The 16,542-nt window shown below is 47.4% G+C and overlaps 1 long non-coding RNA gene across 1 annotated transcript; it reads right to left on the minus strand.

The window, feature by feature from the left end:
• Window positions 1-237: 237 nt before the first annotated feature.
• On the minus strand, window positions 238-15,469 carry LOC125148037 (uncharacterized). Its single transcript, XR_007145393.1, has 3 exons — window positions 14,768-15,469; window positions 8,351-8,861; window positions 238-1,750 (listed from the first exon to the last, which is right to left on the minus strand). It is a non-coding gene; the product is annotated as an uncharacterized LOC125148037 (long non-coding RNA).
• Between the last annotated feature and the right edge of the window lie 1,073 nt (window positions 15,470-16,542).

Consider the following 16,542-nt stretch of genomic DNA (forward strand, 5'->3'; position numbering starts at 1 on the left):
TAATGTTACACTTTTGGCTTCCATAAAAATGTAATGGATGTACTTTAGCATTTATCTCATGGATCAAAGTATGATGTAAGACCGACAAAAAGGAAATGAACTATTGGTACAGGCGACAACATGAATGAACCTTAAAATAACGCTGAGTGAAAGAAACCACACAAAAATGAATATTCGTTCTTTCATTTATAGAAAACTCTAGAAAATGCAAACTAATGCATAGTGACAGAGAGCAGATCAGCGGTTGCCTAAAGGTGGGGTGGGGAGGTGGGAGGGAGGAGGAACAAAGGGGTGTGAGGAAGGTTTGGATGTGCTCATTGTTCTCACTTGGCAATGACTTCACAGATGTCTGCATGGGCCAAAGTTGATCAGCTTGCACACTTTAAACGCATGTAGTTTACTTCATGTCTATTATACCTCAATAAAGCTGTTAAATACGAGTAAAAATTATTATGTGAGAGAGTGCTAAAATTATTTTGCAGCCAGGAAAAAGAATCAGGATTCAGTTGTATGAATCTTTTTGAGCAACTTTAGCTGGCAAAAGATCTACAACAATTTCTTAGAGCAGCAAATGTACTAATAAATGCTGAAAATGGAAATAAATCCCTTTTCCTGGAAGGTGGAACCACGCAGGAGCTTGGTTGTCCCTCACTCCACGAAAGGAATGTGTCGTGGTGCTTTTGTTCTAAAAATGAAAAATGTCATCTCATCGCATCCTCAAAACTACCATAGCAAGTGGTATTTTTGTTATTCTTTTACAGATGAAGAAACTGAGTCTCAGAAAGTTCTAGGACACTTCTGATGGCAAATAGATCAAAGTCGGTTTGCCTGGTTCTAAAATGCACTCTCTTTCATCCATGACACATCAGTTCCCTCCACATAAAGACAAGGAGGAAGGAGGAGCTTGGATGGGCAATTGTGTTCTTTTCCCCCAACTGCCCCCAGAAAGGGAAAAACAGCTTCCACTGAAATACCAGCCCAGGGAATCAAGATGTGGAGGAGGTCAGACCATCCGTGTCTTAAGGGGTGACAGAGCTGGCAGCCATCCTTCCCCTCCCATTGGCCTCTCTGGCTCCCAAGGAGGCCTTCAAGGGCCTGGGTGCAGTCTTTTGGTGGGAGTGATAAGAACTGTGATGCTCTCACTCACCCTCCTTCCTCATCTTCTGGAATGGCATTTTGGTGATAAGAACAGAAAAGGAGCTGCAGGATGTCTTCTGACTGGGAGGCCCCTTTCACCCTGAAGGAGCCAAATTATGGCCTAAAGATAAGAAACAAGAAACTGACCAGTATCAGCCAAAAGGCTGTAGGCCTGGAGAGGTGGGAGTTTCAGCAGTGGGCTCTCCCTTCAGGTAGACGACTTCAGCAGGGTGCAGCAGTAGATTGAAACCAGGCGGGAGTTCAAGGCTGACCCCTATGAGGACGAGGAGACCAGTAGTCTCCATGGTGGCCAAGGGTTGTATGAGTGCCAGGCCAACAGCTCCACCAAAAAGTCTGCTGTGTGGGCGAACAGAGCCTTGGGTGTCTCTGACAGGTGGCTGTGCCCAGTCACAGGTATCTTAGCTCCAGATTCAATTGCTGAGGGTTACAAGACTCTTTCTAGACTCTCCTTCCATTGGGAAAGAGTTTGGAGCATAGGTATGGGAGCTGGGTAGTCGAACCTTCGGGAGACCATCCAGGGAACCAGCCTCTAGGGCCACATCCACAAAGCAGCTTCTTTATGGCTCTCCTCTCCTGAGCTGCACCAGACAGTCTGTGAGGAAGAACAAGGTGTGGGTGCTCAACGTACATTCTTGAAAGGCTAGGTTAAATAATGTCAAACAAGCCTCCTTACGTTGTAAGTGTCCAAGGGAGGCATATGGTGCAGGGCACCTGCCAGACCTATTTGATCATTGTCATGGAAGCTGAAGTGCACGCCCACCAATGCCCTCGAGACATCTTGGACTTACTCTGCAAGCTGCTGAACCAGCTGTCAGAAACCGACTGTTGGCCCCAGCCCTTTACAGAGCTGTCTCAACTGAAAAGAGTCACCATGGCCCACACCACACTTCTTCCTGGGGAACCTTCATCCGACTGGCCAACAAAAGTTAGGAAGTCCTATCCTCCCACCTTCCACCTGCCAATGCTAGAGGGCCATCCAGCCTCAGGGATCCCAGTGGGGTCGGTGAGGCCTTTGCTAACTGTGCTGCAGCCAATCTCCCCCGCTCCTAACTCCTGCCTCTGCCCCTTCCACAGTGCTGATCTGAGAGCATCTCTGCTCAATCTGCTGACATTTGTCTCTTCCTCATCTGGTGTATGTCTGCCCCTGACCCCCAACCTTCCTAGATTAGACTTATCAGAGTTGTGCCTATTTTATTGTCCCTTCTCAAAGAGCTCAGCTGGGACAAAGTTTGACTCCTCCCCGAGCCCCAGGATCTAGAATGGTGCTTAGCACAGAGCACCTTGGAGAAGCTGCTGGAGTAAAGGAATGAGTGAATGGGTAGGGCAGCTGTGAGTGAACTGGGGCTTTCTGTGTCTCCAGGTCATTCCACCACCCCCAGGACCACAGTATCTTTCTCACCTCCCAAAACGTCAGGGCTGAAGACACATCTCATCTGGTTCTTCAGCCGCTGCCTCTGCCTGACTCTCAGATGGAAGGCCTGCCCCCTGCCGCCCCCCACGGCCCAGGTCTCCACCTTTAGAAGTAAATGTTCTTTCCTGTAACCTAGACTCCTGGGCGTGAGGGTCCTGAATGCCACGGGGGCTTGATGGGCAACAGAAATAAATGCTGAGTTTCGGTGAGGATTCTGGATACTGAGCCGTCTCTGCCTTCCAAGTCCCAAGTTTGCTCCTTTGTGATTTTGTATCCGATCCTAAGGGTGCCCAGCTTGAGCCTAAATGGACGCCAGCTGGGATGTAGGAGGGAAGACTAGCAGGTGGGTCTGCCAGAGACCCCAGGTAGTGCTTAGAACTTCAGGACCAGAGGCATCTCATGAGAGCGCACTGGCCTCATGGGAAGAGGGAACCACAGTGCACTTCTAAGACAATAGTAGTGCTGCGTGACCTGCCAGAGGGGTGCTTCACAGGTGTAGAAAGGAAGAAGGAAAAGGCACAGTGGTATGGCTTCCACTACAAGTGTTCCCAGAACCCCATGCACTGACTAATGCTTATGTCTCATGTGCTACTCCCATTTGCAAAGGAGGTGAGAAAATACGGTCCCTCAGCTGGACATACCACTGCCCCAAATAAAATGGGGCTATTGTTAGTGAGCAAGAGGGAGCAGTAGATACTGGGCAAGCAACTTAACCAGGCAGCTTTTCTGCCTCCATCCACCCTTTAAACTATGCAACATTTACACATCACCTTCCTATCCATAGAACATACACCTCCTGTCCTCAAAGGACATGACCTCAAAGTGCCATCAGTGCCACCAGCCGACCCTGAGACCTCAGAAGATCTCAGTGATCTCAGTGGTGTCCAGCCCTCTCCATCAGGTGTCGGCATAGCTCATCACGGCCTGGCAAGCTATAACCCCAAAGACGTTATCTTCCCCAATAACCTCAATATCAAAGGCACAGAAGGAACAGGATAAGCCCAGTATAAACTAATGGGAAACACTTTAAATTGCTGCTGGCCAGAGCAATGATCGAATCCAGCTGGTCAGAAAGAGGATTCCCTTCCCTAGCACTGGAGTGAATTCCAGGCTAAACAATAGGGTGGGGTCTCACTTGTCCACTGTCTTTGTGGCCCCTGCCACTTCCCAACTGCAGGATCTCCTTTGTCTGTTACCCCCTCGTCCGAAGTGGGGAGCCCCCTCCCCCTTCCAGGGGACTGTCTACTCACTTCCTGTTGGTGCAGTTTGGTGGCCTGGAAACAATTTCAGGTGGTGAGAATCCAAATCCCGTTCATTTTTAGCAGACGATGCTCTACCCTTGCAGGTTGGGCCCAGACCCTCTCTCCCCACCCCTGGCCATTGGGCTCCATTGCAGGCAATGTGATATCTGATTGAACCAAATAACATTTTCATTTTTCAGAACAAAAATGATCGATGGGGCAATTTCATGATTTAACTTAATTAAATGTTAGTTACTGTTGATGATGGCTTCCTTTTAAATTTTTTTTTTTCAACGTTTATTTATTTTTGGGACAGAGAGAGACAGAGCATGAACGGGGGAGGGGCAGAGAGAGAGGGAGACACAGAGTTGGAAACAGGCTCCAGGCTCTGAGCCATCAGCCCAGAGCCCGACACGGGGCTTGAACTCACGGACCGTGAGATCGTGACCTGGCTGAAGTCGGACGCCTAACCGACTGCGCCACCCAGGCGCCCCGGTGGCTTCCTTTTAAACAGGGTTTAAACAGCACTCAATATTGACTATTGATATTGCCCTTGAACATGCGCAATTAACATGTGTTAGTTACTGTGGAAAATTTAACTGAAATTGGGGAAAGGTATTTTAGACTCCAAGTTACTCTGGTTAATATTTCTTCTCCATTGCACCCAGGATTAAATAGTGCCATGCTTCACGTTATTCTGTCTGTCGTGATTGTATGAATTGAACTCTTGTTGTCTCAGAATTTGTCATCTTTCCTAGTTCATCCTGATTGAATGTTAGACTTACCTGAGGCAATCGGTAAAGTTGAATCAGAGTCTTAGCGGTGAGGCCTGGGCATTACTGTGATTTAATATAAGGCAAGGGTAAGAACCACAGCCCTCAACTGATATGTAGAATCTATGAAATTCTGGGCTTTTGTCTGGTCTATTGATGCTCCTGGAGGGACAGAGATCCACTCAGTAGGGTGTCTACCAGAGCTCTGCAGAACAGGAGAGGAAGGACCCTACTAAAGTGAGAGGGAGAATGACTCCTCCTTGGTGCCTAGAGGAGTTACCCATGAGAGGGGACCATGGGCTACTGCAGTGAAAGAAGGCAAGGCTATTATTATTCGTTGTATGGATGTAACAAAGTTTCTTTTTCCACCCTATTATAACTGACAATTGGATTATTTCTTGTTTGGGAAATTACATAGAAATTGTTATTCTTATAAATTTATTTAAGTATTAAATAGCCATAAGCAATCTCTCTCATATAACTATAGACTCATGGATTTATTTTTTCAATGTGTTACACTTCTTACTTAAATTGTCTGAAATATGGCCAGTGGGATCCTCTTAAAGTTGGCTCCTATATGCTTTTGACACATTTCTATTCTTCAACTACATCCTTACTTCTCAAATAATAAGATGATCCAGGCTCAGCTTCTACTTCCCCTGACCCAGATCTGGAATCAGGCATTTCACCCAGGATGGTTTATTTTAGGGGAGAGTCCTATCGAGAAACCAAAATCTGTTGTTACTGGAACTTTGCCCTTTCAATGGACAGAGTTGGGATGGATGGATGGATGTACAGGTGGTCACACATAAAATCATGAATTTGCAGTGATATTTCCAATTCCACTTTAATGGAACGGGATTTTTTTTCTTTATTTTAGCTTGTACCCATATCTCCTTTATTTTATAGTGAAAATCTCAGTTCTCAATATTAATATATTTACACATTTGTTTTATCTTATAGTATCCAATCTGTTTCCTGATCCAGGAAATATAATACGTATCTTGGGATTCCTCACTAATTAAATAAGTAATTTTGTGCCCCTGAAATTCCATCTGCCTCTCCTCACCCTTCCACATCCTAGAATACATGGATTTTATATTTTCAAAGTTTTTACCATTTATATCTTACTCTGCAAGTTGTGTCTTCCATCTTTTATTTATTAGTTGATTCTGAAAATCAAAACCCAGCATATAGAATTTTTATAGTATGATTATGTATTCAGTTAAATCATATGAGCCATATGAAATCCCTTCTATTCAATCTCCTTTCACCTACAAAAAAATGTGGTAATTTCCTGTGGTTTGGCCAGATATTTTTATTAGACAAATATCTACATAAAGACAAGAATGTTTTCATAGGTCACTGAATCTTTGCTGTTCTACTGAGAATATTCCAAAGTTAAAGTCAAATGGATTCCCTTTTTTAAATGCCATTAATTGCTTAAGATTATGCCAAGTTTTAGCTCGTCTCATATTTGTACAATGACTTTTTTTAGAGCTTTTTGTTTTGTCTGGAGAATCTGATTGCCTTTCATTTTTCTTGACGACAGAAAGATCACTTGCCTTCTAAACCATATTCCTGTGATCTTGGAGTCTGTTAATCATATCTTTGTTGAGTTTACTAATGTTTTGGAGGCCTGCTGCCAGCTTTCATTAAGCATTTCTGTTCATAGCTCTCCTGGGTTTCTTTTACCATCTCTTGGGTGTATGGTTATGATTTCTTGATTTCTTGATTTTTTTTCTGAATATGCCCCAATAAAATTTGTTGTTCTTTTATCAGGTAAGGTGCATGGAAGGGAAAGTTCCTGAATTATTGTAAGGCTGAAAAGTTCTGCCTTTACTCTCACATCAATTTGACAGATTTATAAGTGGATAATAATTTCTTTTTAGAATATTTAAGACCTTTCTGCATTTACTTCTAGTTTTTGGTGATGTTGGCAAGAAGTCCAATTTAATTCTCCCTTTGTAGCTATTTTATTTGTTATTTCTAGAAGCTATTGGGATTTTTTTATACTCTTTCTTCCATCTTCCCTGCTTAGCAGTCAGCAATTTTTTCAGCCTGAAGATTTTTTTCCTTTCCTTTCCTTTCCTTTCTTTTCTTTCTTTTTTATTTTCTTCTTTCTTTCTTTCTTTCTTTCTTTCTTTCTTGAGACAGAGAGTGCATGCACATAAGTGGGAGGGGCAAAGGAAGAGAAAGAATCCCAAGCAGGCTCCACACTCAGGGAAGAGCCCAACATGGGGCTCAATCTCACCACCCTGAGATCATAATCTGCCCCATAATCAAGAGTAGGATGCTTAACTGACTGGGCCCCAGGTGCCCCAAGATTTTCTTTGCTTTTGCCCAGAGAAACCTATTATTTCCTTACTTATTTCCTCCTCCCCATTTTCTCTGTTCTTACTTTCTGGAACTTCTCTTGGATACTGACTCTTGCCCCATTTCATTTTCCAGTCCATTTACCTTTTTTCTAATATTTTTTGCACCTTTTTATATGATTGTTTCAAGTCTTAGGAGATTTTCTTTACATTTTCTTTGGGGCCTTATGCTGAATTTTGAAGTTTGGGGATAATAATATTCTAACTTCTGTATATGCTTTCGTGCTCTCTACTAAGACAGAGAAATTTTCTGTATAAAGTGGGGATATTTTTTGTCATGGTTTGTGGATGCAATATCATAATATATTCTTTGAATAATTCTGAGAATAGTAATCAGGATTTTATAGGGCATTTCACTTAAAGTCAAACTACTGACATATATTAAAGATTTCATGAAAATAGATAAATGTTATTAGGAAGAAGATCACAGTTAAAGGCAATACAACCAGGAAAAAAATAATGTCTCAGAAATCACAAAATATGAACAAAAACATGTATTTGAAGATAAAAAAAATTTTGATTTCCCGAAATGAAAGAAAATCTTAATCTGCATATAAAAAACGCATAACATGTAAGCAATAAAATAATTGCAAAGCTAGACAGAGCTTTCTTAAGAAATTGAATATAAGGGGTAAATATAGAAAACCTCAATCCAAGAAATGGAAAACACAAGTCACGAATACTGCATGTCCCACAGCTACAATAACTGTTAGAAGATGATAAGAGTATTTCTCCAATGTGCTGGAGAAAATAATTATACCTCCAACAGCTAAGTCTTATTAAATTATAAAAGCGGTAAAAAAGACATTCTTAAATAAAACAAAACAAAATAAATAAAAAACAAAAAACAAAAAACCTCAGGGCGCCTGGGTGGCTCAGTTAAGCGTTCAACTTAGGCTCAAGTCGCGATCTCACAGTTTGTGAGTCTGAGCCCTGCATTGGGCTCTCCGCTGTCAGCACGGAGTCTGCTTCAGATCCTCTGTCTCCCTCTCTCTCTGCCCCTCCCCTGTGTTCAATCTCTCTATCTCTCTTTCAAATAAATAAACAGTAAACAGTAGAAAAAAAAAAAGCACACGGAATTTAGAATCCAAACCAGACATCATTGTCCATTCTTTTTTTAAATTTCTTTTTAGTATTTATTTATTTTTGAGACACAGAGAAGGAATGGGAGAGGGGCAGAGAGAGAGGGAGACAAAGAATCCGAAGCAGGCTCCAGACTCTGAGCTGTCAGCGCAGAGCCTGACGCGGGACTTGAACCCACAAACTGGGGGATCATAACCTGACCGGAAGTCAGACGCTTAACTGACTGAGCCACTCAGGCACCCCTGTGTCTGTTCATTTAAAAAGTAAAATCACTAGGAAGGTATAAAAGTGAATACCAGTGCCTTTTACCTTTTGATGACACTTTTTCTCAAAGGGTGAGAACTATCTCCACTTTCTCTAAACAACCAGTAACAAGATGCAGAAGAGGATAAGGAGGTAGGGCTGTATCCAGGATGGGCACTGGCGCCATCAGCTGCTTTGTCCATCCCTGGCTCCTTCCCAGTGTGGCCAGTTGTATTGTAGTCAAACTGCAAAGGCTGCTGCTGGTGCCCTTAGTCCATTAGTCTCCTCCATTACTCTCATCGCTGACATTGAGGAAATCTGTCATGGTTGCCTAGTAACCTTTCTTCATTTTACTGATCATGACCCAAAGAGCCATGATTTGATGAGGGATCAGTATGTCTCATTTGCTCATTCCAATCTGGACTGTGGATGATCGCCCCAGTTGGCTCATCCACTTCCTGTCACGTCACAGGTACCTGAGTTTGCCTTTTCCATTCTGGCAATGCCATCCGATTGCCATTTCTTACGGCCACTTTCCCACTGCAGACATTGCTGGGAAGACAGAGCCAGCCCTCATCTGGAAAAAAGAAGAAAGAAGAAAACAAGACAACAAAAAAAATACACTGTCAAGGGGCTTGGAGTGGACACCACGTCCTTCTAAATACAAAATGAGGTCAAAAGAGGTGTGAGAAATTAAATTTTATGAACATTGACAATATAAAAATAACACTACAATAAACATTGGGAGACAGAGGACACATGAGAATAAATCTCCTCCTCTTCCGTAGTATGAAATTAAGACAATCGCAAGATACTGTCGGGGCCAGTGTCACCGGTGCAGGGAGAAGACACGCATTTGGGAAATTTCCCAAAGGTGTTTCCTCCTCCATGCACTCTGCTCTCCTAGGGGAGCATTTCCCCTCATCATTTTGGCCATGTCTGTCCTTCTTGCTGAGCCCTGGTGTCCACGCACCCCCTGGTCTCCATTCCTGCCTTCCTTCGAGCAAGAGGCCACCTCTTTTCCATCTCCAAGGTGAGGATGTAAGAAGCTGGGGAGGATTCTGTATTTTTGTGCATGGTCCTGGGTTGTCTGGTGCAGATTCCTCACTGCCTTCCTGGGTCAGGACTGGCTCTCAAGCAGGCGGGAGCCTGCCCCGGGGGCTGAATGGCAGCACCTCTTTGGGACGGCATACTGGAGGCCACCAGGACCCCCTCAATTTTGGCAGGTCGGAACAGCCCTGATGGCATAAAAGGAGAGCGGATGATGGGGGTCAGAACCAGGGACACAAGGTGGCCATCTGCCCCACCCTCTTCTGGGCAAGTCTGCTCTGATGCCCATGCTCCCTGCCAAGCCTCCCCTCTGACCTGAGAAGACCCCTCCCACACCCATGCGTCTGGCATCACCTCTGGTCCCCTGACATGGACGCCTTTCCCCTGCCTGATGAAAGACAGGGACTGGAAAATCACTTTGGACTTGCTTCAAGCAGATTCTGTTTTGCATTAGAAACTCATCTCTGTTCTTCTGGGAGATTGGCTGCTGTTGTCAGAAAGGGAAATGGAAATTGAGAGCGAGGCCAAAGGCTGATTGAGGGCAGGCCACTCACTGCCTCCCAAGAGCAGGGTGGAGTACAAGGGAGAAGAGGAGCCAGGCCTGCCTCTTCCCTCATAAACTTCTTGGGTCCCAGCGTGGGCTGGCGGCCACCAGCGCCCTCCCTCTCTCTGGGCAGGTGTGGCAAGGCAGACCCAATCAGGGGTGCAGCCCTTGCCTGAGCCCCGTGCCAACGAGCCAAAGGCCAGCTGGTTCCACCTGCTTTTGAGTATTCTTACGACAAACGAAGAGCATCCAGTTAGCCCTCTTTCACTCTCCGAGAAAGAGATTATATGAAAATAACATAATCACATCTTGAATAAACTTTGAAACTAAATTCTTCTGAGCAGTTAAGTCCACCAGAAACAGCTATTTAGGGGAAGAATTTCCCAACACGGGTTTGCTCTGATCACCTACCTCCACACGCCCACCCTATGTACGCCCACGACGCACCCCCACAGGTATCTGCTTGCACACACAGGCATCAGCTTTGGGGAGCAGGAACGTGGGGCCAGGGGGGCACAGTCTTGGGTCCCCAGTCTGCAGCACTCACACTGTGGTTCCAAGCCCGTTGTCTTACTGCTCGGTTTCCCTGCCCTCATTGCAAATCTTTTCGCGAATGTCCTGTCTCCTTGATCTCATTGCTCTCTCCTGGTCATAGCAGATGCCAGAACTATCACCCCAGAACCTTCCTCTCTCTTCTTCTGCTGGTATCTGCCCAAACGGGAAGGGGGCCACATTTATCAAGTGCCGTCCAAAGAAGCAAATACGAGGCCCACTTTCTAGATGAAGAAATAGAGACTTAGAGATACACCTTGTACTGCCAGAACCATACAGATGTGCCTGGCCTGCAGGTGGGTGGACACTGATGCTCCCAGGTCTCCTCTGGGTCTCTGTCCCTGTTTGTGGCTGCAGCTGCTCTCTCACCAGGGTCCCTGCTTGCCCTGGACTGCTGCTGAGGATTTCTGCATGTGGCTTCTGAGTGGCTCAAAGGTGCTCATGCCTCTTAGGGAAGCACCATATATAAGTTGCAAACGTGGACTTCCTCCCTGAGTGACGTCAAAGAGCACAGCCCCTCAGGAACCAAAATAAAGCCCTAGGAATCAGTCTGCAAAACTTTCTAGACCTTTAACCTGCCTCCCCATGACTTGTGAGAACCCAGGGGTTCTTGACTACTTAGACCTAGACTACTCTAGGGCCTCCCAAGGTGATATCTATGGCACACCTGTGGGAGTTCCTGAGTCTCAGCCATTCTCTGAACTTTCCCTCAGACAGAAAAAAACAAGTCTGAGAATCTTAGAACAGTGACAAAGTAGAGGATCAGCTTGGCTCCCTCAGTAGATGCACCTGCCAGCACAGAGAACACTGAACGGTTGCCCCAGCGGGAGGCAGGAAGCTCGTATCAGCCTCTCTCAACCCTCCACCCAAGCAGAGGATTCCTCATAAAGATACTGGGTGCCATTAAGAAAGGAAGTGGAGGGGGCGCCTGGGTGGCTCAGTCGGTTAAGGGCCCTTTGGAGGTCTCCTTAGAAAGGTAAAATATTCAGGGGTGCCTGGGTGGCTCAGTCAGTTAAGCATCTGACTTCGGCTCAGGTCATGATCTCCCAGTTCGTGAGTTCGAGCCCAGCGTCGGGCTTTGTGCTGACAGCTCGGAGCCTGGAGCCTGCTTCAGATTCTGTGTCTCCCTCTCTCCCTATTCCTCCTCTGCTTGTGCTCTGTGTCTCTCTCTCTCTCTCAAAAATAAATAAAGTTTAAAAATGTATTTTAAACAAAAGGAAGTGAATACTGGATACGGGAAAACATTGAATATGTGCCACAGGACCAAACCAGGGTCCCAGCCGGGAGCCGTGGGTCACAGTGCATATGGAGCAAAGGGGCCCGTGGGTCATGTATGGGAAAGAAGATGGGGAGAAAAGCTGTTGGCACGTCCCGGACTCCTCGTGCGTGCGCCAGCGGCTTTCATCTGCTCAATCCTTGTGAAATTGCTCTCATTATCGTACAGGAAAAGGAACTCAGGGCTCACCGAGTTGAACAGATTCACACAGCTACATGCTACAGTTTGCTAACCCAGGCACGTTAGAAAATTACTGTGCAAGGGGCGCCTGGGTGGCTCAGTCGGTTAAGCATCCGACTTCGGCTCAGGTCATGATCTCACGGTCCGTGAGTTCGAGCCCCGCGTCGGGCTCTGTGCTGACCGCTCAGAGCCTGGAGCCTGTTTCCGATTCTGTGTCTCCCTCTCTCTCTGCCCCTCCCCTGTTCATGCTCTGTCTCTCCCTGTCTCAAAAATAAATAAACGTTAAAAAAAAAATTTAAAAAAAAAGAAAGAAAATTACTGCGCAAATGAAAAGAACACATCATGTGAACAACTTGGAAATGTGTTTTACTAAAAACATCATATATGTGCTGAGAGCTGTGTGTGCCTAAGGAACATGGCAGTCCTGTATCAAAGAGGGCTGTCTCTTAAAAGTATCAAGAGTCTGTGGTGTCCTGAAAAGGACCGGTGTGTTATAGGAGCTTTGTCACGTGACAATGTTTGAGAATCACCAGGCAAAAGGATCCAGCCCAAACTCCATGGGATATCCAAACCTCCTCCCCGCCACCTCTGCCCTTGCCCAAGGCAGAAGGGAAGGGCATTCCAGAAAGAGGGCACAGCATGTGCAAAGGGAGAAGTTTGGGAAGGATATACTGCGTTCCCCGAATGCAGAGAAGGTTGGCGTGACAGGGCTTGGGCTGTAAGACTGGAGGGGAGGGAGAGAAATGTGCTTCCGGGTAGGACAGAGTATGGAGGGCCCTGGTTCACCCAGATAAGGACAGGGGTTTTTCCCCCCAGGCAGGCAGGAGCCCATGGTGGACGGTGGGCAGGGAGATATGTGAGCAGATTTCCACCTCGAGAGATTTTCTGGCAGCCACGGGAAGGGTGCATTTGTGGAGAAGGCAACAGACAGAGCTGTTACGAGAGACGAGAAGACGAGAGAAGGATGCGCAGTGGGCAGGGCGGGCAGAGGCCGGGGGAGAGAGGCAGCCCGAGGTATTTGGGAAGCTCTCACCAGAACGTGAGGTTGGCACCCGTGTGGACTGGCGTGCACTTAGGGAGACCTCAAGCTGTTGCTCTGGGATCAGGGTTCTTTCTTCTCCTTGCCTTCTTCCTGTACCGTGGAGGCAGCCTGGGGGCAGCACCAGCCTCCGTGCCCTCCTCTGCTGGGAGGTCAATGATTTGAAGCCCCCAGCAGGGGCAGTGGGTCCAGCCTGCCCGGGAGCATCACTCTACCCCTGGTTGCCACAGCCCCTTTCCCACCAATTCCTCTCCCTCCCTATGACTCAGCAACAGTTCTCTTCTTCCTTCTGCACAGCAGCCCCTGAAGTTCGGTAGGACTTCTAGATTGGAACCATCCTGGATTGGAACCACATCCAGGTGAGATTTTCAGGAGATAAGACTGTAGCATGGTGCCTGAAGAAAGGGCTGCAGTCAAGGGGGGACCCTGAGCACGTCTGGGTCCAAGTATGGGTGTGGTTGGGGCCAGTGTGGGCATGGCTGAAGGTCAGATCAATAGGACACAGAAAGGATTCAGGATGGGGTGGAGGCTGTGCTTCACAATCACACAGGGGCAGAGGGTCCCAGTACAAGGGCACCAGGATGGGCCACCATGTGTGGCACAGGCCATTGAGGTGAGTCCTGAGTCACTCAGCCCGCAAGGAAGGACACTCAGGGCGTCAGAGGGCCAGCGAAGGAGAACTGCCAGAGTCTGAGCAGGTGCGCCCACCCCCTCCAAAGGCTTTTCTCATAACGATCCCTGAGGCCAAGACCTGCCCACCTCCCTTCTCTCTGAGACCTTCCACAGAGATGTGAATATTCATCAGCCCCGGAGCAGAAATGGCAGAAACTCCCACTCCCCCGGCACAGCCCTCGAGGCACAATCCCAGTCAGTTACCTCCATCACTTACCCTAATCAATCCATCACCACAATCAGTCAGGCTGGCACAGGAACCCTGGCCAGTGTGCCTGCCCAGGCTTAGGTTTCCTCCCTCTCCCCCACCTCTCGTCCTGTGCCACCTTCACCCCCCACCTCAGAGACAACAAGCTTTCTGAAAAGCCCCCACACAAACTCTCATTATTTACATCTTTGTGTAACTCAGTAGTCCGTGTATTTGATGAACACCCTCTGACCCACCGTCTGCACCAGAAACAGTACAGGGCCAGCAGAGAGAAGTAGAATAAAGATGAGCAAGCCACATCCTGTTCCCTTGGAGTCGCTAGGAAGGGAGAAGGTGCGTGTAGCTGCAGTTAGGCAGACCCCATGGTGGGGCTCCCAAAGACCAGACCGATTGTCACGGGGGAGGTGACGTGGAATCAGGTCTGGGGCTGCTTATGCTCCCATAGGCAGAAGCAGGAGACGCCAGGGAATTGGGGAGGACATAAACCAAAGCAGGGAATAGGACAGTGCCAGAATCTTTGAGAAACAGCTGGACGTCCAACTGGTAAAACACAGTGTAGGTTTATGTAGGAGAGAAAGGGCAAGTGAACTTGGACACAGACTGTAAATGACCCGGAATGCTAAGCTAAGCGTGAACTTTACTACTCAACCGGAGGCACATGGGATCACCTGGGGTGAGGCAGGGCGGAGCACAGAGGACTGCACCGAGGGGCCCAGAACCCCAGCACCTGAGCAGGCAGCCCAGGGTGTGAATGGCAGCAGGTCACGTGAGTGTGCCAGGGAAGCTAGGGAAGGCGGGCCAGCAGACAGACAGCAGGACATCTGGGCACCCCTGCATCTCCTGCCACACAGCCAAGCAGAGAAGGGTAGAGTTGGGGAGCTCCTTCCAGGAAGGCTGGGCCAGGGGCGCTGGAGACGACCCTCCCCCACAGAACCCGCCCCCCCCCCCCATCAGTGCCTCACCTCTTTGTTTCTGCTATATCCCAGAGCATCTTTGCTGGGGAGAAGGTGGGCAGAGTCTCACTTTGTTTTTCTTTTGCCTGTCTTTTCTGTCTTAGTCACCTAAAGTCATTTGAAAACAGCCAAGCCCATAGCAAAGATCGAGGAAGAAATACTTGGTCTTCTGAGCTGGTCTCCGAGCAGAGGGTCTGGTCGGAGGCCCGTGCAGCCTCCAGCACGCCTACTGTGCTGTCTGTGCGGTCTCTCTCCAGCCGGGAAGGGCACGTCCAGCCTGGGCGAGCTCAGCTGCGGCCCACCGCGGGGACTCCTCTGCCCTTCACGCTCCACTGAGAGTTTTCAATTGACTGTAGCTTCCTTTTCAGAAATCCCATTTGGCTTCAAAGTTACAGAAGATTGTTCTCCTTGGGGACTGCCGAGATGTTCAAAGTTTGCCTCCCAGAGATGACCGGAATTTGCTTGAAGTGTTTTTTTAAAAAGCCATAATAATACCACTATTGTCCTTGACCCTCAAATGCAAAAATTCAAATCCTCAGCCATAAAGCGATCTTGAAAATCTCATGGAAGTATATTCTCTTTGGGGCTGAGGCCAAAAATTGAAAATTTCCTCCCCAGGAGGGCTCTCGTCAGCTTAAAAAAGAGGGACACAGAAGGCACAGGCGAAGAGAAGATTGTCTCAACGTACCGAGACCACTCCAGGTCTCTCAATACAAAACTTCCAAGACCTCACAGACCTTAATAAGGGGCAAGACTGGAAACACGGAAATAAATAGCATCTGTGCTATCATTTCGGTTGGAGACGAATGAGGGGAGAAGGGGTTAAAGAGCTTGCCTGGTTGCTATTGTAAGGGGTCAGGCAGGACCCCCTGAGCAGGTGCTATCAGAGAAGAAGCCAGAAGGACAGGGAGGAGTGGGCTGTGTTAAAAGTGAGGGAGGAGGATGGTGGGAGGACGGAGTGTGCAATGGTCCTAGGTGGGAGTGAGCTGGGTACTTGCAGGAATCACAGGCTGTGCAGTGTGGCTGGAGGGAGTGTACAAGGGGGAACGAGGAGAAATAAAGTCTGGGGGGAGGCAGCGTCCGGGTCCTTTGAGATAGGTGTCAGCAAACTGACTTTGTTCCACTAAAACCTTATTGATAAAGACAGGCGGTGGGCTGGATGTGGCCAGAGGGCTACAGCTTGCTGACCCTTGTTCTGGAGCCTCGTAGGCCAGGATGAGAACCTTTACCTTTCTTGTTAATGTGATAGAAGCCATTTGAGGACTTTGAGCCGAAGAGTAAAGTCATCTGATGTATGTTTTAGATCATTCTGGCTGTTGCATGGAGAAGGGATTATAGGGCAAGAGCGGGAGGGGAAGTGAGGAGACCAGTTTGAAGCTGTTCAAGTTCTTTGTGCAAGAGAGAATGGAGATTGGCTTGGCAGTGACTGGGCACATATGTGGGCCACCTGTGTCACTAGGTCTCCTCCCGGGTCTGAGGTAGAATTGCTCTTCCTCCCTGGTAAAATTAGGTGTGGGCATGTGGTTTGCTTCAACCAATAAAAAGTGAGAAGTAGAAACCTCTAAGAGCTAGTGCACAATTCTCCCTTTCTTGGCCATATCATGGTGACATTAGGAATTCTAGAAACCCCATCTGCCTGGGCCCATAAGTGAGAATGACATGGAGCAGAGCCCCCCACGTATCTGTAGTTCATGTGTAGCAAGAGCAAGAGATAAACTTTCATTAAATTAAACTGCTGAGAGATGGGGGCTGTTTGTCACTGAGGCATAACCTAGCGCCTCTGA

This window comes from Prionailurus viverrinus, chromosome D2, assembly GCF_022837055.1.
Source record: "Prionailurus viverrinus isolate Anna chromosome D2, UM_Priviv_1.0, whole genome shotgun sequence".
In the NCBI taxonomy this organism is placed as follows: Eukaryota; Metazoa; Chordata; class Mammalia; order Carnivora; family Felidae; genus Prionailurus; species Prionailurus viverrinus.